The sequence below is a fragment of the Cornus florida genome, unplaced genomic scaffold, assembly GCF_030987335.1.
Source record: "Cornus florida cultivar Cherokee Brave unplaced genomic scaffold, ASM3098733v1 CherokeeBrave_3.0.0_Hap2_Chr07, whole genome shotgun sequence".
Taxonomy (NCBI): domain Eukaryota; kingdom Viridiplantae; phylum Streptophyta; class Magnoliopsida; order Cornales; family Cornaceae; genus Cornus; species Cornus florida.
In genome coordinates, this window is record NW_026775577.1 from 28727239 (window position 1) to 28749493 (window position 22255).

The window sequence follows — 22255 nt, forward strand, 5'->3', positions numbered from 1 at the left end:
ACTATTAGACCCTGATGAGCCGCTCCTAATTTAAGAATCACCTTTTAAATTTCAAAGGAAAAAAAAAAAAAAAAAAAAAAAACTCTTTACAATACTACTACTATTTTTAGTTTTCACACCATTACTTCAGCCTTGAGAAATAATTTGCTGAAACTATACAACATCTGAGCAGCTCAGAATGTGCTGCAAAATATTAAATATCAAAATGTGTCCATGTGATATACAAGTAGTATAATTTTTTAGGGAAAATGAAATTGTTGAAATTAGAAATAATTGTGTTAATTAATTTTCTTTCAACATATTGTTGCGAAATCAAATAGAAAATACAAGAAATAGATCAAACACACACACAATAAGAACACACAGATTTTACTTGGTTCACCTAAAATCTAGGGCTACGTCCAAGGGTTGCAGGGATTTCACTATGATGATCAAAAAACCGCAGCGGATACAGAGAGTTCAGAATGAATAAATACCCTCGAAGTTGGATCCGCGGAGTTGGGGATTGGTGAACAGTATCTATCAGTCTCCACATTACCCATCAATCTCCCACTTGGAGACTGATAAACATCAAACTGTCAACTCCTATATGCCTTCATACATAGCAAAACACTACAGCAACTCACTCCTTTGTCCTCAAGCTTGAACTCCATCTGAATCTAAACAAAGCTTCAATTTCTTAATTGTCACTGCCTTGGTTAACATATCTGCTGGATTTTTACTCCCATGGATCTTCTCAAGTGATGAAACTTTATCCTCTAAGTGTAAGTGTATGAAATGGTACCTCAAATGTATATGCTTTGTTCTGGAATGGAACGCTGGATTTTTAGAAAAATGAACAGCACTTTGACTATCACTATATAAAATACTATTCTTTTACTTCTTACCCAATTCTTCCAAAAAACCCTGCAACCAAATCATCTCCTTGCTAGTTTCTGTAATTGCAACATATTCAGCTTCTGTGGTCGATAGAGCCACAATTTTCTGCAACTGAGAGACCCAACTTACTGTTGTACCACCCAAACTATACACATAACCCATAGTACTCTTCTTATTATCCATATCACTAGCTAAGTCTGAATTAACATAACCATGCAATGCAACCCCTTTCCCAGTAAAACATAGTGATGTTTCTGTGGTACTCTTCAAGTATCTAAGGACTCATTTTACCGCCTCCCAATGATGCTTGTATGGATTACTCATGTACCTGCTCACAACTCCCACTACATGTGCTATGTCCGGTCTGGTACAAACCATAACATACATTATGTTGCCAATAGCTGAGGCATATGGAACTCTTTCCATGTATGCTCGTTCTTCCTCTGTCTTGGGTGACTGTTCCTTAGTTAATCTGAAATGACTAGCTAATGGGGTGCTCACTGGTTTTGTATCTTGCATGCTGAACCTGTTGAGAACCTTTTTAACATACTCTGTTTGTGAAAGTTTCAGAGTACCACCCACTATGTCTCTGCAAATCCTTATCCCAAGAATCTGTTTTGTTTTACCCAAATCTTTCTTCGCAAAATGTATAGACAATTGTTTCTTCAAATTTTTAATCTTCTCGAGACTTGACCCAGCAACCAACATATCATCAACATACAATAGTAAGATAATGTAGCGGTTGTCAAATCTTTTAACATAACAACAATGATCTGTATAGCATCTCGTGAAACCATTACTACACATGAATCCTTCGAACTTCTTGTACCACTGTCTGGGGCCTGCTTCAAACCATACAAGCTTTTTTTCAGCTTGCATACCAAACCTTGCTTTTTTGGCACTGTGAATCCCTGTGGTTGTCTTATATAGATATCTTCCTCCAAATCACCATGGCAAAAGGCAGTCTTCATATCTAACTGCTCTAAATGCAAATTTTCTGCAGCCACAATTCCAAGCACTAATCTAATTGTAGTCAACTTCACAACCGGGGAGAAAATCTCAATGTAGTTAATAGCATGCTTTTGCTGAAATCCCTTGACAACCAATCTGGCTTTGTAACGCTTGTTGCCATCATGTTCTTCCTTGATTCTGTAAACCCACTTATTATATAAAGCCTTCTTGCACTTTGATAGTTCAGTTAGCTCCCATGTCTGATTTGACATGTCTGATTTGGCATGGTTGAATCACCAACCTGCATTGCTTCATCATAACTCTCTGGTTCACTACCATCAGATAACAACAAATTGTGTAAAGAAGGCGAGAAACGTTGCGTAGCTTTGGAGACTCTGGAGGATCGTCACAATGCAGTAATAGGTGTGCCTTGTTCCACCCGTGGAACTATATTTTCTGGATTGTTTTGAACTTTCTTCTACACATCTTCCTTGGAGATTTCCTCCAACTTAACAAACTCATCATTTTCAGCATGAGCACCTGCATTAGTAGAATCTGATGCTAACCTATCCTTATACATTACTTTCTCATTGAACACGACATCTCTGCTTCTAATTATCTTCCGGTTTGATCATCCCAAAACCGATAACCAAACTTATCAATGCCATACTCAATAAAAGTACATTTTTTTAACTTTGGATCAAGCTTGGTTCTAGCATCAAAACTTATATGTACATATGAAACACAGCTAAACACTTTCAGATGTGAAAGATTTACCTATTTTTTGTTCTAAGCCTCCTCTAGTAAGCCTCCATCCAAAGGAAAAGAAGGTCCCCGATTGATTAAGCATATTGCAGTATTAACTGCATCAGCCCAAAACATCTTAGGCTATCCAGCATGTATTCTCATACTCTGAGCACACTTATTCAATGTTCTGTTCATGCGTTCTGTAACCCCATTCTGTTGCGGGGTTTTAGAAACAGTCTTCTCCATTCTGATCCTCTTAACAGCACAGAACTCTTTGAAGCCTCTGTCTTCATACTCACTACCATTATTAGACCTCAAACACTTCACCTTCAAGCCTGTCTCATTCTCCACCATGGCTTTCTATTTCTTGAAAGTACCATATACTTTAGATTTATTTTTTAAGAAATAAATCCATACATTTCTCATAGAATCATCGATAAATGTAACATAATACAATAAGCCGCCTAGAGATGAAACTGGAGAATGCCCCCACACGTTTGTATGAACTAACTTTAATTTCTGTCTTAGGCGTCCTGCCAACCTTTGAAAAACTAACCCTCTTCTATTTCTCGAAGATACAGTCCTCACACAAATCAATTTCAACTGATTTAATACCCGACAGTTTCCCTTTTGACAGAAGTACCTTCATCCCCTTCTCACTCATATGACCTAGTCTACAATGCCACAAGTTTGAATTTATGCCAGTATCAGCAACAACAATGGTATTCTTGGTGTTTGTTCTTATGTATAGAGTACCTGTTTCGCTTCCACGAGCCATGACCAAGGATCCCTTGGTGATTTTCCATAAGTCACCTACAAAATTAACTGCGTGCCCATCGTCATCAAGTTGTCCCACAGTGATCAAATTTCTCTTCAAGCTAGGAACATGCGTCATATTTTGAATCTTCCATACAGTCCCATTAGGTTACCTGATCCGAACATCACCTTTACCCACAATATTCAAAGGCTCATCATCAGCCAGATAAACCTTTCCGAAATCACCACTAACATAGTTCTTCATGATTTCACGATGTGGGGTAGAGTGAAAGGATGCACCTAAGTCTAGAACCCAAGACTCAACCGGACTATCTACACTCAAAATCAGAGCATCAATAATCTTTTCTCTGATGGTGTTCTTCTTTGGTGCTCGACACTCAAACCTTAAATGCCCCTTCTTTCCACAGTTCTAGTAGGTTCTTATTTTCGACTTGCTTTTATGTTTGGATTTGGATTTACTGCGATCCGAGTCTGATATTTCAGAAATTCTTCCTCTGCCTTCGGTTTTGAAAATAGATCCAGATGATTCCCCTATTTCCCTTCTGCGAATATCTTCGTTGAGGATTAAGTCTCGAACATCATCAAACTTCAATTTTCTTTTTCCTGAAGAACTACTCATTGCTATAACAGTACCGTTCCAGCTTTCTGGTAAAGAGGATAAGAGAAGCGGCGCTTTAATCCCATCATCAAACTCGATCTTTACAGAGCTTAACTGAGTCATAACAATGTTAAACTCGTTCAGATGGTCAGTCACTGAAGCGCCTTCTGACATTCTTAGGTTGAATAATCGCCGTATCAAATATACCTTGTTAGACATAGTGGGTTTCTCATACATATTTAATAGGGCAGTCATCAAACCTATTGTTGTCATTTCCTTTGCTATGTTGAAGGCAACGTTGCGCGACAGTGTCAATCGAATGACCCCTAGTGCTTGCCAATCAAGAAGAGCCCAATCATCATCCTTCATCTTTTCTGGTTTCTCTCCGGAAAGAGGCTGATACAACTTCTTCTGATACAAATAATCCTCAATCTGCATCTTCTAGAACCCAAAATCTGCACCATTGAACTTGTCAATCTTGATCTTTCCTTCTTCTGTACCCATCGCTCCCATTTGAACCTAATGGCTCTGATACTAGTTGTTGTGAAATTAAACAGAAAATACAAGAAATAGATCAAACACACACACAATAAGAACACACTGATTTTACTTGATTCACCCAAAATCTAGGGCTACGTCCAAGGGTTGCAGGGATTTCACTATGATTTTCAAAAACCGCGGCGGATACAGAGAGTTCAGAATGAATAAATACCCTAGAAGTTGGATCCGCGGAGTTGGGACTTGGTGTACAGTATCTATTATGCAAGCTCTACACTACCCATTACATATTATGTCACAATACCTCAACGATTCAGACTTTCCATGTTCAGCCTCATTTTGTCAAAAATGGTTAGGTACACTTGATTTGAGGCTCTTTTTGTACTTCCAATTGTAAGTTCCAAATGAGGCTTAGATCAATTTTTGGCTATCAATTTTTGGCAAAAATATTTTAAACATAGAAAAAGACGTCAAAAACCTCATGATCCCACCACAGCTAGTGAAGTTTACAAAAGATATGTGAGTACATATGTCATTGGGTCGGATTTATAACTTAGATATGAATTAAAACACTGATAGTGATTTGATCTAATTGGATAGTGTTGCATATCCGCCTATATAAACTTAATCACACTTTTTTCATCTTGATTCGATGTGAAACAAGATTCTCTAACATCAAGCCTGATTTGATTCAATTGATGTTTGGAGAGTCTGAATTAGCTAGAAGTTTGATTAAGGTCATTAACTACTCCATGTTTGGTAAAATTTATATCAAGCCAAATTTATATTAACCAATTGATCCATATTCAAGGAACAAATGTGTAATAATATAACCCTGGCTGGCTCGTCAACCTACTTTAATGGTTAGTTAGTTGCCTCGAAGAAGCACTAAAAGTTAAAATAAGGGATTCTTATGTATAAATAGGGTTAGGGCTCCATATTTACTCATTGGTTGAGTTAAAATCCTACATTTTCAAAAAAATGAGTTTGACTAAAAAGATAACTTGCACATGAAGTTTTACTGTTTAAAATTTGTGATGCCTAAAATACTCTTCTCCCTATTCCAACAAATTTACCTTAATGCCCTTTTTATTTCCTCATCCAATTCAAGCAATTGGAGCCCTAACACTCATTCGTGCAGAGCCCTCTCTCTCCCCATCTCCATAACAGTGATTTAAGTAATATATGGAGCCTTAATCCTCATTCGTGCGCCCCCTCTCTATCTCTCTCTCCCCCCCTTTCCCCCTTTCTGTAACAACGATTTAAGTTAGGTCTCCATATCTTGCTTAAATCGCTGTTACAGAGAGGGGGAAAGAGAGGGCTCTGCACGGATGATGACACTTCTCCATGAATAAGGGTTAGGGCTCAAATTGCTTAAATTGGATGAGGAAATAAAAAGGGCAATAAGGTAAATGTGTTGGAATATAGAGAAGGGTATTTTAGGCAACACAAATTTTAAACAGTAAAATTTCATGTGCCATGTCATCTTTTAATCAAACTCATTTAAAAAAAAAATATAGGACTTTGACTCAACCAACCACTGAATAAATATGGAGCCCTAACTTTATTTATATATAAAAATCCCTTAAAATAAAGCACTCTACATTAGTCAGTTGCACCAATTGGTTGAGAAAAAGATGGGCTCAATTTTTGCTGCAGAATACCATTAAACATCGAGTGTCTCTACTTTTTTTTTTCAAAAAGGAAAGAAGAATTGAGAATCTGTCCTTTTACAAAAGGAAATGGCAGTCGATGATAGATATAATGAACCCTCATGAAGCTGTTGGTCTGCAATATGGAGGCAAATATATGAATCATAACATGTGAACTCTTAGGCCATCTGCACCAGCCTCTCCGGATTTTGGGTCTCTAAAAACGCCATTTCAACTTTTCCAAAAGTCACATCAGCAATTCCAAGAATCACGTCAGCAGTTTTCGCTTTCCAGAAACATGCATTCCATCAGCTCTCTGAATTTTCGCTCTCCAAAAAAAATAATAATAAAAAATAAAAATTAATTTCTTTTTATTTTTTATTTTTTTAGCTTTTTTTAAACGGCTATATTTTTAACGATTATATTTGTAACGACTATATTTTTAACGGCTATATTTGCAACGGCTATATTTTCTCAACGGCAATATTTTTCAATCAAACAATATTTTTGTAAATTATTAAAAAAAATTACGATTGATATTAGAACTTGAAACAATACATTATCTATTATGGATTAAAAAAAAATAAATAAATAAAAAAAACAACTAAAAATAACTTAAACAATACAATATCCTAAATTGGAATAAGAAAATAAATATACCAAGAATTACAAAATCCTATGGAAACTTTGGGGCGGACTGTGAATTCAAATATGCTAATATCTCATTTTGTCGTGTAATAATCAAGCTTTCCCCACTTCTGTTGGTGCCGAATTTGGATCTGTTAACATGAGCTCATTCCCTTCAAGTCTCTGTTTCTCTTTAATCTCTAACTGCCTTATCTTCTCTTTCTCCATTTTTCTTACATCTCGTGCCACTTGGGCATCCTGCATTTTCTCCTGATGACTCTCAAAACAGGTGGTGATATTATTAAATTTCGAAACGAATGAAGTTTGCAATTCATTTGCTGAATTAATTTTTGCTCGACGCTGCTTTGCCGCTTTTTTTCTTGCTGGTCTTTGTAGTTGATATTCTTTCAGACCGGGTGAATCATTTTCTCCTATGTGTGGTGATTCTTCAGTTGAAGCTCTATCTGTCGTGGATGCATGACTTGATGAAGTAGATGGTAATGAGTGCCCAATAGACTCATTAATGTCAAAGTCAAATCCACTTCTCTTCTTCGGCTCTTTTTTCTTTTTTCCTTTTCCTACTTGTTCAGCACAATGTGAATTCCATTTATTGTTATGTTTCAAGATCTCCTAGCAACTTTCTAACTTAAATTCACCACCTGTTTGGCTACGAAACAGATCTTTAGCTGCTATCATCTACACGAAAAAAATAACAAAAAATTAGAAGCCGACTATTTAAAATATTTACGAGTTATATTTAAATAATAAATAATTCACCATATCATCATTGCTGAAACCATTGAGACGATTCATTTCTATGGTAGTCATGTAGCCGGAAAATTTGCTGATTTTTTGTTGGATCACCGACCAACGTCGATTCATAAAACCTCCATCATTTTGCTCAGTTGGAACACCAATATGTTGTTTATATTATTCTAGAATTCGCTTCCATAACTTCTTCTTACTTTGGTCTGCCCCCGTAATCATATCAGAGGTAATGGACAATCACGCCCAACATAAAGCTTCATATTCAGCCTTGGTCCAATTATTATTTCGGATAGCCGGTTGTTTTGATTGGGATTTTGAGTTACTTGATTGTGGAACACTAGTACCACAATATTGATGAGAAGTTTGGGATGGTTGATGAGAAGAAAATTGAGAATCTCCTCTATAAAAATTGATATTCTCTTCGGGAAATGGCAAAAACTCATCGTTTGATGGGTTGAATTGGGTTTTATAATAAAATGGATGTTGAGGATCCATGGAATCGAAATGACTTTGAAATTAATAGCTAAGATTGAGAAAATAGAAGAAGAAATAAGTTAAATGGTAAATAATAGAGATGTGATGAGTGATAGTAGGAGTTGGGGTATTTATATAGATTTTAAAAATTTTAATATATATATATATATTTTTTGAATAAAGTTAAAAAATTTGAATTTTTAAACTTTTTTTTAAAATTATAGTCGTTAAGGCACTGTTTGGTTCTGGAGAAACAGTGCCTTAACGGCCAAATACACTATTTGGCTTACACATTTAAAATTTAAAGTAAATTTTTTTTTTTAAAAAACCAAATTTTAAGGGAAAAAACAAAAAAAAAGGTAAAATTTGAATTTTTAAACTTTTTTTTAAAAAAATTATAGCCATTAAGGCACAGTTTGGTAATGTAGAAACAGTGCCTTAACGGCCAAATACACTATTTGGCCTACACATTTAAAATTTAAAGCAAAAAAATTAAAAAAAAAAACAAATTTTAAGGGAAAAAAAAAAGGTTTTTTAATTTATTTTTGGCCGAATTTTTTTTTTTTTTTGGACAAACAATGCCTAAACAATATATTTTTTATTTAATGAATTTTATTTTATTTTTTTCCCAAAAAAAAGTGCTTTAAATAACTTATTTTTAGGTTTTTTTTAATTTTTTTTTCTTCTGCCAAATAGTGCCTACTGCCTAAGGCATTGTTTGGCTACTGTAAGAACTGTTGAAAGAAAAAACAAAACTGCCTAATGCAAGACGGCACCGTTTTGCATTAGGAAAAAACAACAAAAAAATTTCAGCAATCGCGGGCCGGCTTGCTGAATACCGTGAGCCTGCCCGCGATCGCTAATGGCCTCTACCACTTATAGCTAGCCCGTTGCAGCTTCCATAGTCCAGTCGCTCGCCCAAAATGGGCTTTGAAGAGCCCTCTGTGGATGGTCTTACTACCCAATTAAGTCAATTTAAAATAAATAAAATTGTATGGTACGCAGTTAAAGGGCTAAGCAGCCTTGGAACTAGTAAGACGACAACTAGGTTTCATTATCTGTTCTGCCTACAATCCTACCTACCTTAAAATTTAAAATTATTTATTAAAAGAGGTTAAAAAAAATACACATATGACCACCAAAACATCACAATGCAATTTTACATAACCCTTGCACATGAGACTACATTTCTCATTCTAATTTTCACATTTCAACTTTAAACAGGGTTCTTAGGTGTTTATTTAAAGATTAGATAGATGGTGAACATTATTAGTTTTGGAGAACTTTTCATGCAAGTATTACAAAGTAAGCAAATTTTAACTAAAAATAATAATTTGGGACATGACTTCTTAGCCGCCCATTTTTAGTTATTTTTAATTCACTTGGGTCCGTTGGAGTTCACATGTTATCACTGATGTTTTTCTCTCTATATTGGCGACGGTGACACCATCGGCTACTTAAAATGTGAGAGGGCAACATACTTATACCAGCTAGCCTTCTGCCATTTCTTTCGTAAGGTTTAGCTCACGGCTTCTGAATTCTCTGCAATAACTAAATCGTGTTTGTAAATATGATGAACCAAGGACTCGTGTAAATCTGCTGCTCTCCTACTCTCTATGTTAGGGTTTTTGTGTGCCCAGCAAAACCATTGAATGTAATATGACATTTATTGACGATTTAATGTATTGAGTAGTTCAATATAATTGTCTATTAATTGTGATAGGATGAATTTATTGTTGGGATTTATATGCCCTGGCATAGCAAATTCCTGTTTGGATTAAAGTGACATATGTTCCTGACGTTTATGAAATATTTATGTTTTATACATTTGGTGAATTCAATGTATTATATTTCGATTCATTATAGAATTGAGAGTGTCCATTTGATTACAAGAGATATTTATATATATGTTTGTGATGGCAATCAATGCATGATATATAAATAGTAATCATAAATGGTTCATAGTCGGTAATAATAGATGGACTCATAATTAATTAAGATTTGAACTGGATCCGCGTTAGGTTGAGATATATTGCGAGAGCCGTCGTATGCAATTGCTCCCTATCACCGTCATGGCATTTGACTCTTAAGTATGAGAAAATTATAGACTCTTTTATTAATTAATAATTACTTTGATTTATTCGGCGGATTCTTCGGGATCCTTAGACCGACACTTTGGGTAGTTATGTAATTAATAGTTAGAGGGTTATATTTTCAATATTTGCATCATTGCTACTTGTATTTATTTTGTATTGATTATGGTTGATCACAAAGTAAATTCGAAGGCCTTCGTGTGTTTTTAGACAAAATGATTTATTATATATATTTATTTATTTAAATTATTATTTTTTGTCAAACAAATGTTTTATTGTGATCGAGCCAGAAATAATCAAAGGTACCAAAATAAATATATTAATTAAGTAGTCGGATTGATGGCTTTATTTATCCGATAACTAATTATGCATAGAGGGGTCAAAGTGCAATATTGACTTAGAGGTTATTTATTATTTAATTGGAGTTCAATTAATTTCTTTTAGTGGAGTAGAAATTAATTTATGAATTAATTGAATTGGTTCCATGGACCGGGCTAATTATTAATTCATTGTAGCCAATAAAATAATAGGCCCAATGGATTCTCACTCATAGCCCAACTTGATATTGGAATCATATTAGATTTGAGACATGTGAATTAGAGATTGAGAAGGATTAGTTGTTTCCTTTTCTTTACCTTTATGTTGCCTATAAATATACATGGTCTATGTATATTTTAGGGGTGATTTTTAATGAGAAGGAAAAAGGAATTCATTTTCTCTCTCTAGAAAATTAGGGTTTATATTCTCATCTAATGGAGGCTCCCACAAGCCTAGTTTTCCAAGGTCATTCATGGAGGCTTATGAGTGATTTCTAAAGGCAAAACAATTACCAAGAAGATGGAGATCCAATAAGAAGGCATCTTGCTAAGGGATCTACAATAAGTGAGAACATTTACTTTAGAGGAGAGATCTAAGGTTTACTCAAACCTTAATGTAAGTATTCAATCTTTTAATTGAGTGATACATCATGTTTTATTTTTGCGTAAAACTTGTCTCTATGTAATGAATCAAGATCTATGAATTTAAATCCCTCGAAAAGTTTTTAAAATTAGCACGTTTCCCAACATTTATATGCGCATAAAGAAAAACCTCGTGCATAGGAGATATAAATTGATCGATATTTGTAATTATTAATGTTTACACAAATGAATATAATTGAGCATTCTATTTCACTAGCGTAACCATTAATGTCTAACTCGGTGAAAACATTAAGTGGAGTAACTTATTTCAGAGTTATCTGGTAGATTGACATGCGATGTAGTGGCGAATATTGCCTTCTTTTTTTTTTTTAATTGAGGAGTTGTTCTCCGTATTTCCTAACAAATGAAAATTGTATTCACAAAACTCAAAGAACTTTAAGTTGTCTAAAAAACATCACTTTGTTAACTCAGTTTTCTAAAAACTATTTTTGAAAAATAGATCCAAGCAAATCTAATTAGATATTTTCAATCTTTTATCACCCTCCAAAATAGAAAACTGTTTTGGAAGATGCAAATCAAGCTAGGCTTTTTTGTTTTCTTGACCCAAACTCTTAGAAAAGTCCTTGCACAATTTTAAAAGCTATTTTGATCTATTGTAAGGACTCCCTAGTATATAACACATCTATTTTTAACCCTAGATGAGATTGATTACTTCAATCGAAAAAAACAAGGTTTTCATCATCTACGCGAACATTGAAGCTTTTTAAGAGTACACACTTAAACACAAGAGTGATTAAGGTGATGTTTTGCTCCTCATCGACACAGAATCTACAAAGTCTTCATAATAGATTGATCAGAAAAACCGATTTTCTATTTGCCTTCACAAAATTGGCACATATTATTAATATTTTGAAAGAAAATTTGATTTAGGTTGCATTTTCTTTTTTTTTTTTTAACAAAAAAAATAAAAAAATAAAATAAAATTGATTTTTTATGATAAATGTATTATGACTTTGTTTTCCCCTACCCCACCATATATACGGTCATGTTTAATTCACACACTAATTCAATTTAGACTCTCCCATTAAGAAATGGTCCCACGAAAATATATTAATATATTATAAAGAAATCTCAAGATTATATATATTTTTTAATTAATCCTGGCAAATAATTTATTACCATCTAATAATTTCTCAATTAACTCAAATATTGCTATTAGGCTAATAGAGAAGGGCATGCTTATATAATTAATGTGTTTGTTTGAAAGACATTGGTGACTATTATTATTTAAAATGGGTCTAGTATATTAATATATGACTAAAAAATTTGAACCTTAATTTTGATTGAACTGAATCACCAAATGACATATGGTCTAGGATTATCTAATAATTTCTCGATTTATATCAACCAAAAATGTCATGGCCCAAACATCCGAACCTTACTTGGCAATTCTTAGATATTTTGAGCATTATTTAATGACCTAATTGGTGGAGCGCCTAACTTTTCAAACGAGTGTGTCTTGTTAGAGTCGCTCTCCTCCTAATTTAAAAGAAGACGAAAATATATAATAAATTATTATTTTTTATTTATTTTTGTATGATATATGTATTATGACTTTGTTAATTTCCTTTTTTTTTTTTTTTTATGATATATGTATTATGACTTTATCCCCCATCATGTTTCATTCACACACTAATTCAATTTAGGCTCCCCAATTGAGAAATGGTCCCACAAAAATATATTACAAAAAAATTACAAAATTAGTTTTGTTTGAATTAATCGATCCGGACAAATAATTTAGGATGATTTAATAATTTCTCAATTATTATTAACGATTTGCCATGCGACTCAAATATTGTTGCTAGGCTAATAGAGGGGCAAGGGGAGTACTTATACAATTAATGTATTTGTTTGAAAGACATTGGTGAATATTATTATTATTTAAAATGGGTACCCACAATAGTAGATGAATATATCACTAAAAATTTTGATCATTATTTTTGTTTGAACTGAATCACCAAATGACAAATGATTTAGAATCATTTAATAAGTTCTCAATTTATATTAACAAAAAATGTCATGACCCAAACATCCGGACCCTACTTGACAGTTCTTAGATATTTTGAATATTATTTAATGATCTAATTACTTGAGAGTCCATCTCTCCCTAATTTATATAATAATAAAAAAAAAACATCGGGTCCAACAGATGAGGCACATGCATGGACCAATGCCATCCTATTCACTATCATAAATGTAAAGGGGTGACAAATTTGCACAAGACATGACAAAAAAGTAGTTACACAAAGACTTTGTAGTCTGTAAACGCCAATGCCTTTCAAACAAACACATTGACTATAGAAGCACTACCCCTCTCTGTTAGTCCAACAACAATATTTGAATAGCATGGCAAATCTTAAATTGTTCTCTCTTTATTTTTCTTTCTGTATCATCTCAACTCTTCCCAGGAGCTCTAGTCGTCCCCCTAGTTGTGTACCATCCGGCGGCTTCAACTGCGGGAACCATCCCTGTCCTCCTAAGCGTGCTTTTGGCCCGGACCCGTGCTCCCCTCCCTCACGTGCCAAACTTACTAACAAAGATTCTAGCGGAGGAGGCGATGGCAGAGGTTGATATTTAAATGGTACAGAAAATAATCAAACAGAAAGCTACTCATTCAACGCTCTGTTAAAGCAATGCAATCCTCTACCGTGAAGACCTCAACAAATACACCATAAAATATCAAGCTTTGTCTTGTTATATTCCATCATATAGATACACCATGTTCACTTTTGGAAATGATGTTGATCCTTTTATGTTAGTGCTCTGTTCATTTCTATGGTAATACACTTTCCAATATGTACATGTATGCGACCCATACAATTTCCTTGTACTGAGGCCTTCTAATTTGCTTGTTGATTAGTAAACATTAATTTGTTATATACTCACAGTTAAATAGTAGTATATATACAAACGCATACAGTTACACACATTACAATGATTTATTCTTTCCTTGAAAGATCATATTGGGTTAAGTTGGCAGTTTGGCAGTTGCTTTCAGTAAGATAGTTGAGTTGAAATCGACATGACAAAGACTTGCTCAACACGGCAACGATCTTTAGAGAGGATCCTATCTTGTCCTTCTCCTGTATTCTCTTAATAAAATTAAAGGGTTAAAAAATGAACACATCATCTCATAATTTTAACGGTAAATTGCACTAACCTTTCTGAGACTTGGCCTAATTACATGCACCATTAAAATAATGTATTTTGTTGCAATGACCACCCCTGTAACGATTTGGGTTTGGGTTTGACAGAGGTTGACTTTTTGGTGATTTTATCCTTTTCTCCTGTTTAAAAAATTAAAAATGATAAAATATCTACTTATGTAGTCAAATCACCCTATTGTTCCTTAATTTTTTAATACTTTTGAATAATAAAAAATTTAACCCTGCCATCTTTGTCATCCCGAACCATGACCGTCCAAATCCATGCCACTCCCCGCACAATCGTATCTAAGGGCAATAACGTCTTTTTATTTTAGTTGATGGGAATTTTGGTCATTGCAACAATTTTGCTGATGTCACTGGTCAAATTTTGGACCAAAGGATGAATGTGTTATAATAGTATAAACCACAAGGGAGGTTATTGTAACAAAATGCATTAGTTTGATGTCGCTTATAATTAGTCCAAATATTAGGAGAGGCCAGTGTAGTTTACCCTAATTTTAACTATAACAAAATTCTAACTACATGAGAGCGTGTTTATTAATTATAATGTATTCAAATCATCGTACACGTGTATGATCTTAAACCTTCAGATTGAGTTTGACAGAAAGCTTGAGAGAGATCTCATGAGAGGAATTATTGTGAGAGGAGAATGGAGGGATGAGAGAGAGATAGAGAGAGATTGTGGGTCCTGGGAAGAGAAAAATTTTATATTTTTTTAGACAGGGTATTCAAATCGATCATCACTCGTGTATGATCTTAAAATGAATGGATAGCAACTGTTATAGCGAGTAAATATTGGGTACCTTGTGTACGTCATGCAATTAGTATACACACTTAATCAAAATTAACTTATTATTTCTTTATCAGTAATTTTATAAGCAAGTGAACTAATAAATGAAAGGTTTCAAAACCTAATCAAATAAATGAAAGATTTCAAAACTTAATAAAATATTCTAGATTTAATATATGTGAAACTACATGGCATCCAATGTGATGAATAGTGCACTTGGAGCAATTTATTTAATTTAATATTACTAGTTTTCAAAACACTTCCAATTACTCTCAAATTCACCTATGTTGAAGAACATGCTAGGGCCTAATATAATATGCTAACACATATTGATTTCAAGCTAGTTAAGGCCACATGATTTAATATTTTATTTAAGATAAATATTAAATAAAATTTTCATTACTTGTCCAAATGATCTAGATTTAATATATGTCAATCAACATATCAAGGGGTAATATTCTATCATGCCACATGTTTAAACAAAGTTATGGATAACCGGGAAAATTAAATCCTTCACAAGAAAAATAAATAATAAAATCTCTAAATTTTGTTATTCAAGCATGTAATCAAGTTGTATACGCATCACAAGTATGTAATATAGCAAGAAAATAAATTATAACACCCCTACCTCAAATTGAGATGAAAATCTCAAATCCCCACCGAAAGAAAAGTATTCCGAATCCGCCGAAACTCCTAGGTTTTGTCAGGGACAACACGATCTACATGAATACCCAAGAAGCCCCATGAAAATCACAACTTGACCTCAAACCCAAACTCAATAAATGGTCAGAAATGGATTCTAATAAGGGGGAAAGATAGAACACGTCGAGGGGAACAATAAACGAAAGATAGAGTTTTTACTTAGGAAGTCAAGTGGAGGAGAAGAAGAAAAGGTGGCAGCCCAAGGAGCTCCCATGGCTGCAGGCCAAGAGGTGGAGAAGATGAAGAAAATATGATTTTTCTTCTTTAAGTACCCTATTTATAGTAAGTCTTAAAAAGTGCCTTGAAAGGGTCCTGCCGGGTCCGGAAAAGTGAAATTTGAGAAGACGCGCTCAAACGGCAAAATTTCGTGAACAAAAAAGATTCAAAATTAGAAAATATGTACAACGGAAGAAACGGCATTGAAAATCGAGTCCCGAGTAGAGAGATATGCCCCAAACAAGTTCAGCGGCAACTAGGTCCAGAAACTCTGAAACTGGAGAAAAACGATCAGAAGGAAATTCTAAGAGTCCATGACTCGACGTAATGTGAAAATGAATCCCATATGAGGATCCAGGTTCCAGACGAGGCATTTTGCAATAACTTTCGTTAATTGCACAATGGCCCCTACAAAAAGGGTTAACTACGAAACTGTCCCAGAATGAAAATATCTTTCAAAAGATATTTTCTTAGATGCCCCTAAAATAAAATATCTTCGAAAGATATTTATGAAAAACACTCTAAGAAATGAAAAAGATTCTGAAGAATTGTGCATCCATGCCCCTATGGACACCGGGAGCAACCAGAGTACTTTCTTGTAAAAGTAAATATACGTATTTTGAGGAAACTACTGAAGATGAAGATACGTGAAGTCAAAAACTAACTCCGAGCACGAAAAGTGAGGTTATGCCAAAAACTGACAAACGAGGAAAAGACAGAATAGGGAAAAAGACAAAATAGCGCATAGTGTCTGAAAAGTGAAAATGCGGAAATGACTCGATCCTCAAAGGAAGTTGTCAATCCACATGAAAGAGTCTCAGAAACCATTTCCAAGCACTCGAGATGACACTAAGCGACAAGAAATAGAGCTCAGAAAAGAAAATTAAACGGAAAAAATTCATCCGTAAAATTTCAAGAAAAAAGAAAGGGAGGTAAATGACCGGGTCGTTACAACCTACCCTTCTTAAAGGAATTTCGTCCCTGAAATTTAGAACATACCGTAAGAGAACAGAATAGGGACCGAACACGAGGTCAAACCAAATGACAGCTCATAAAGCACTGAAAGACAACACCAGAAGTTTCCAAATCAACTGAAGGAACGCGAAACACGAACTGAGACAACACCTCATATGAATCGGCACGTTAACTTAACGTCAACTACCGAGAGATTCCCAAGAGAACGAAACGTTGAATCACAATAAAAGAAGTGAATGATAAGGCAGTACGAACAGTGACCAGAACCCGCCCACACTTACTCGTCAGCAAGGTAGGATGACAGTATAAGGCACTAGTCCATAACATGCCCTAAACCAGGTCAACTTTGAGAAACATACTGATACGGATGACATCAATGTCAGAAATGATCATTACCAAAAGCACCACGGGAACCAGACATCAGCAAGAGTTGGGGTAACTAATCCCAAAACTCTGATAACAATGACACTGACACCATTACACTTAAGGCCTTAGATCTAGAAGCCACGAAGGAAAAGGAAATGAAACGGTGCCTCCCTGGCCCACATCTCACTCCACCAAATAAGGAAAGGGAAATGAATCGCAGTCTTCTACGCTCACATGAGCTTTACTCGCATCAATCGATAGAATAGACAAGAAGGTTCCTGACATGGGTCCTTATAGAATGAATTTCTCCTATCCAAGGAAGAAACTGGTGAAACAAGAATGCATCGAAGGGATACGATAGATCCTATAAAACAATGCCAAAACCTGACATAAAAAGAAACAATTACCATGCAACATAGCAACGGACTATCTACTCACACAAGTAATAAGGTCACATAAAAAATGTCAGAGTATACAGGAGAAGAACGTAAGGCATGATGATATTCTGCATATAATCATGTCAAGATAAACAAGCATATATAATATACTCAGGTAGACAAACATATACCACATGCTAAAATAACAATAGACACCATGTGCCAAGGTAAACAAGCATATATCACATGCTAAGACAGTAAAGGTAAGCTTCTAAACAAGTTGCCACATAAGTAAACAGACATGTCATCAAATCAAAACACGTTATCAAGAAGCACGTAAGTACATGGTACGACAATACACGTGAATGAAAAGCGTAAGGTATGCCAATATACGTTACATATGGTCATGCTAACACAAGCACGTAGACATGATAGAAACATAGACATGATCTGGGTCCCATATTATCAGGAAGCATATATATACATAAAGTAAGCTTAACAAATAATAGATCTCTCAAAACACCTGAGCATGTGAACATATTATCATACAAGATATGTTATCAAATAAGATATGTTATCAAGATACAAATGACATATCAAAGTAAAACAACGTGAGCATGATATGCACCAAAAACCCGTCGTCCTAGGTATTCGAACCCGGACGCTCTGATACGACTTGTAACGACCCTGGATTTTTTTCAACCCAGTGCCCTGTGATGACCCGAACTAGATCCAAGATACGGAAGCTAGAAACAATACAATGGTCTCCCAAGGCACAATACACCTCTAAAACCCTAAGATGACCTTCCATGAGGTCACGGAACCCAACGGATTAAGTGCGGAAGTAAGAGATCGGAAAGATAACAATTAAGCCCCTAGGGGCAAAATAGTCATTTCTGACAATAAAGATTCGGGTGCCACCGAGCACACCGCTCGAAATACAACAAAAAACTAATCAAGATGGACTCAAGAATCACATAATTCGGAGTCCGGACGAAGGAGAAACGGCAAGACAAAGAAAAACGAGCACTTAAGGCTAAAAGGATAAAATGGTAATTCCAAACTGAATTGAATACCCTCGTGTACACCATTGGATAGACAATGAAAAATTAACAAATATGGACTCAAGAATCGCATGATTCGGAGTCCGGATGGCAAAGATATCAAGTTCTGAAGTCGAAGGAAGGAAAACCCTATCCCGGTTCGAACCAAATCCTGACACTACTTCACTAAAACTTGAATATCTTGAGGTAAAAGAAGAATATGAAGCTCTAATTGGTACCATTGGAAATCTCGTTTCGATGCGGTCAATTTAGACTCAAGAATGGACCAATTAGGAGTTAAAATGAGTAAGTTATGGCCCTCTGAAGAAAGATGTCTGAAGTAGGAACTGTTCCCGCGGGGGCCCGCCAAAAACTTGCGGGGGCCCGCCAAATGTGGTAGAATGCCGTGGGCGCCACCCAAATGGCTGCGGGGGCCTACCAAATGGGGCAGTGGCATGGACTGGAACCTCAGAAAAATGCAGAAATAGTAGAAATTACAGAAAACGCGATTTCCAACACCAAGACGACATTTTTCGGAAAAATGTCATGAAGAAACTCCCCTCGAAATCACATTTTCTATATGATGGAGTCGAGAACGAAATTTATTTCCTAAATAAAATCCCCAAAATTCCCTTGAGCTTGAATTTTCAACAAAAATGTGAAATAGCTCCGTAGGAGGCTCAAAAAACAAGTGAAAGGGTTTTTCACGGAAACGATTATGCACGCAAACGTAAATGATGATTTTGGTCACGTGGGAATGGTCCATGGCTCCCGGAAATACCAGAGTCAAAATCCGACCCCCTGACGGCCAAAAAGGCGAAAATGAACTTGAAATGCAAAACTTGAAAACCAAAATTAACAAATGATTAGAAATTACCATTTGACCCTTGGTCACACTTTCTACATGATTAATGAGACCCTATGAAAAAGAAAGAATGGAATTCCCATGTCCGATGCAAAAGTTATGAAGCAAAGATTAATGATTTTTCAATGTTTTCATAATGACTTTGAAAATAAAGGTGCATGGAGTACATAATACATATCATTGGCCTCCGGCCTTATCTTATACATGTTGAATACAATAAAAAGGAGTGTACTTATGTACACTTTAAATATTTAGAATCAAAAAATACAAGTTTCATACATAAGGCTATGGAATGATAGTTCATGCTAACATTTGCATGAAACAGAAACTGAAAAGCTGGAAGACATCCCAATGAACAGCAAGCATTACGAACCAAGTCTTCGTACCTGATCAAATCCCCCAGCAACGTCGGGGTGAGTAAACAAGTTTACTCGTAGAGAATGTGCTTGCATCGACTCGATTTCTTTAGAGATTTTTAGGACTAATATGATATAATTCAAAAGGGATCATGCCACCTAATGTCTATGTCAAAGATTAGACTCAGGGATCATCCTAAGCTACCATGGAGTATAAGTAACAAGAATCATGATATATATACATATATGAAATAAATCAAGGTTGGGATAATCTAAGAACACGATAAGAATGATACTTGAACATAAATTAACATGAATTGCATTATCAATACAATTAAGCAAGGTTTGAAATAATTCCATACAACATGACAAGAAAATATTAGAATACTTGGGTCACATTATCAATGCAATTAACATGATTGGAGCATTCCAATTAACACGATGGGGTTAATACACAAAATTAAGAACATGGCATAATATCTACGCTATTAGATAACGTTGGAACCATTCACATAACACAAAAAGAGTTACACATGACATCAAGGATAATGCATAATATCTACGCAATTAAACAAAGATGGGATATTCTATAAAACACGAAAAAAAAGATACATGGAGTCAGGAGCAAGGCATAATATCTATGCATTTAAACATGGGTAGAATCTACCACATAACACGGAAACAGTCTTAAATCTTCAAAGAATACAACACTTGAAATTTAAGGAGTTAAATCACGGATAAAGCATAAAATCTATGCAATGAGACAAGATTGGTGCATTTCACATACACGACAAGTTTAAATCTTCAAGGAATAATAACTTGAAATTTAAAGAGTGAAATCAACTAATGTGAAAACTTGGATATCGCCTAGATTAAAACCGTACTCTTGAGATCACGTTAGGGCTACTAACCCATGGGTACTTTTCCCCTAGTGCGCACTATAATGTAGAGGGACATTCCCTCGTACTAGAATCGAGTCCTAGCCATGTCAATTCTTGATTGATATCCCAAGTCCCAAAATCAACAAGTTGTGTAAGTCAAGATTGTATCAAAATACAAGAAATGCATTAACCACATATCATGCACAACCAAGATTTTGGAACACACAAGTCATGCCCTAAGTTCTCAACTATGATGGTATGTGAAATGTCAAGAAATCAAAGTGTGCATTTATATAGAGCACAACCAAGATAAATAGCACATGGAATCCATCGAAGCAAATATACCACAAGTATAAGGTACATGGTATCAATTGCACACTAAACAACACATGTGTACATAAATCATTCCAAAACAAATGAACATGTTCATTAAGCACATTAATGAAACCAAGATACAAGAAGTCTAGATACATGATGTTAAGGCATGATTAACTTGAGGAAGACATTAAAGGGAATTTAATCTACCTACGGGATTAAATTATCAAGATTACAAAGCAAGTCCATATGTTCTACGATTAAGGCATGTCAAGGATCATATCGAAAACAAGTTTAACACCAAGTTGCAAGTTCATCTCATACAAGACGCGACCATGTGAGTTAAGTTCCATACATGGAAAATAATTAAATATAAGTTTCAAAACTTATTCGATTATTCTCAAATTGATACACGTGAAGGAACTTGTCAAGAAAATCATGAATACAAGGTTAGAAACCTTATCAAGTGCATAGAATCATTGAATGGATTTTAATTATTTCATTTAATTAAAATCTCTAGATTCTGAAAGTCATCCAAATGACCTCAATTTAATATATGCTATACAACATGTCATAACTTGATTTAAGAACACAATACAAGTATATTTCATGTAAGGTACGACTATGAGTAATAAACTTTAACACAAGAAAATTAATAAATGAAAGGTTTCAAAACCTAATCAAATATTCTAGACTTAATATATGTGAAACTACATGGCATGCATATCACGAATATCAAGTCGGAAATCCAATGTGATGAATAGTGCACTTGGAGCAATTTAATTAATCTAATTAATTAAATATTACTAGTTTTCAAAATACTTCCAATTACTCTCAAATTCACCTATGTTGAAGAGCATGCTAGGGCCTAATATAATATGTTAACACATATTGATTTCAAGTTAGTTAAGGCCCCATGATTTAATATTTTATTCAAGATAAATATTAAATAAAATTTTCGTTACTTGTCCAAATGATCTAGATTTAATATATGTCAATCAACATATCAAGGGGTAATATTCTATCATGCCACATGTTTAAACAAATCTATGGATAACCGGAAAAATTAAATCCTTCACAAGAAAAATAAATAATAAAATCTCTAGATTTTGTTATTCAAGCATGTAATCAAGTTGTTTAAGCATCACAAGCATGTAA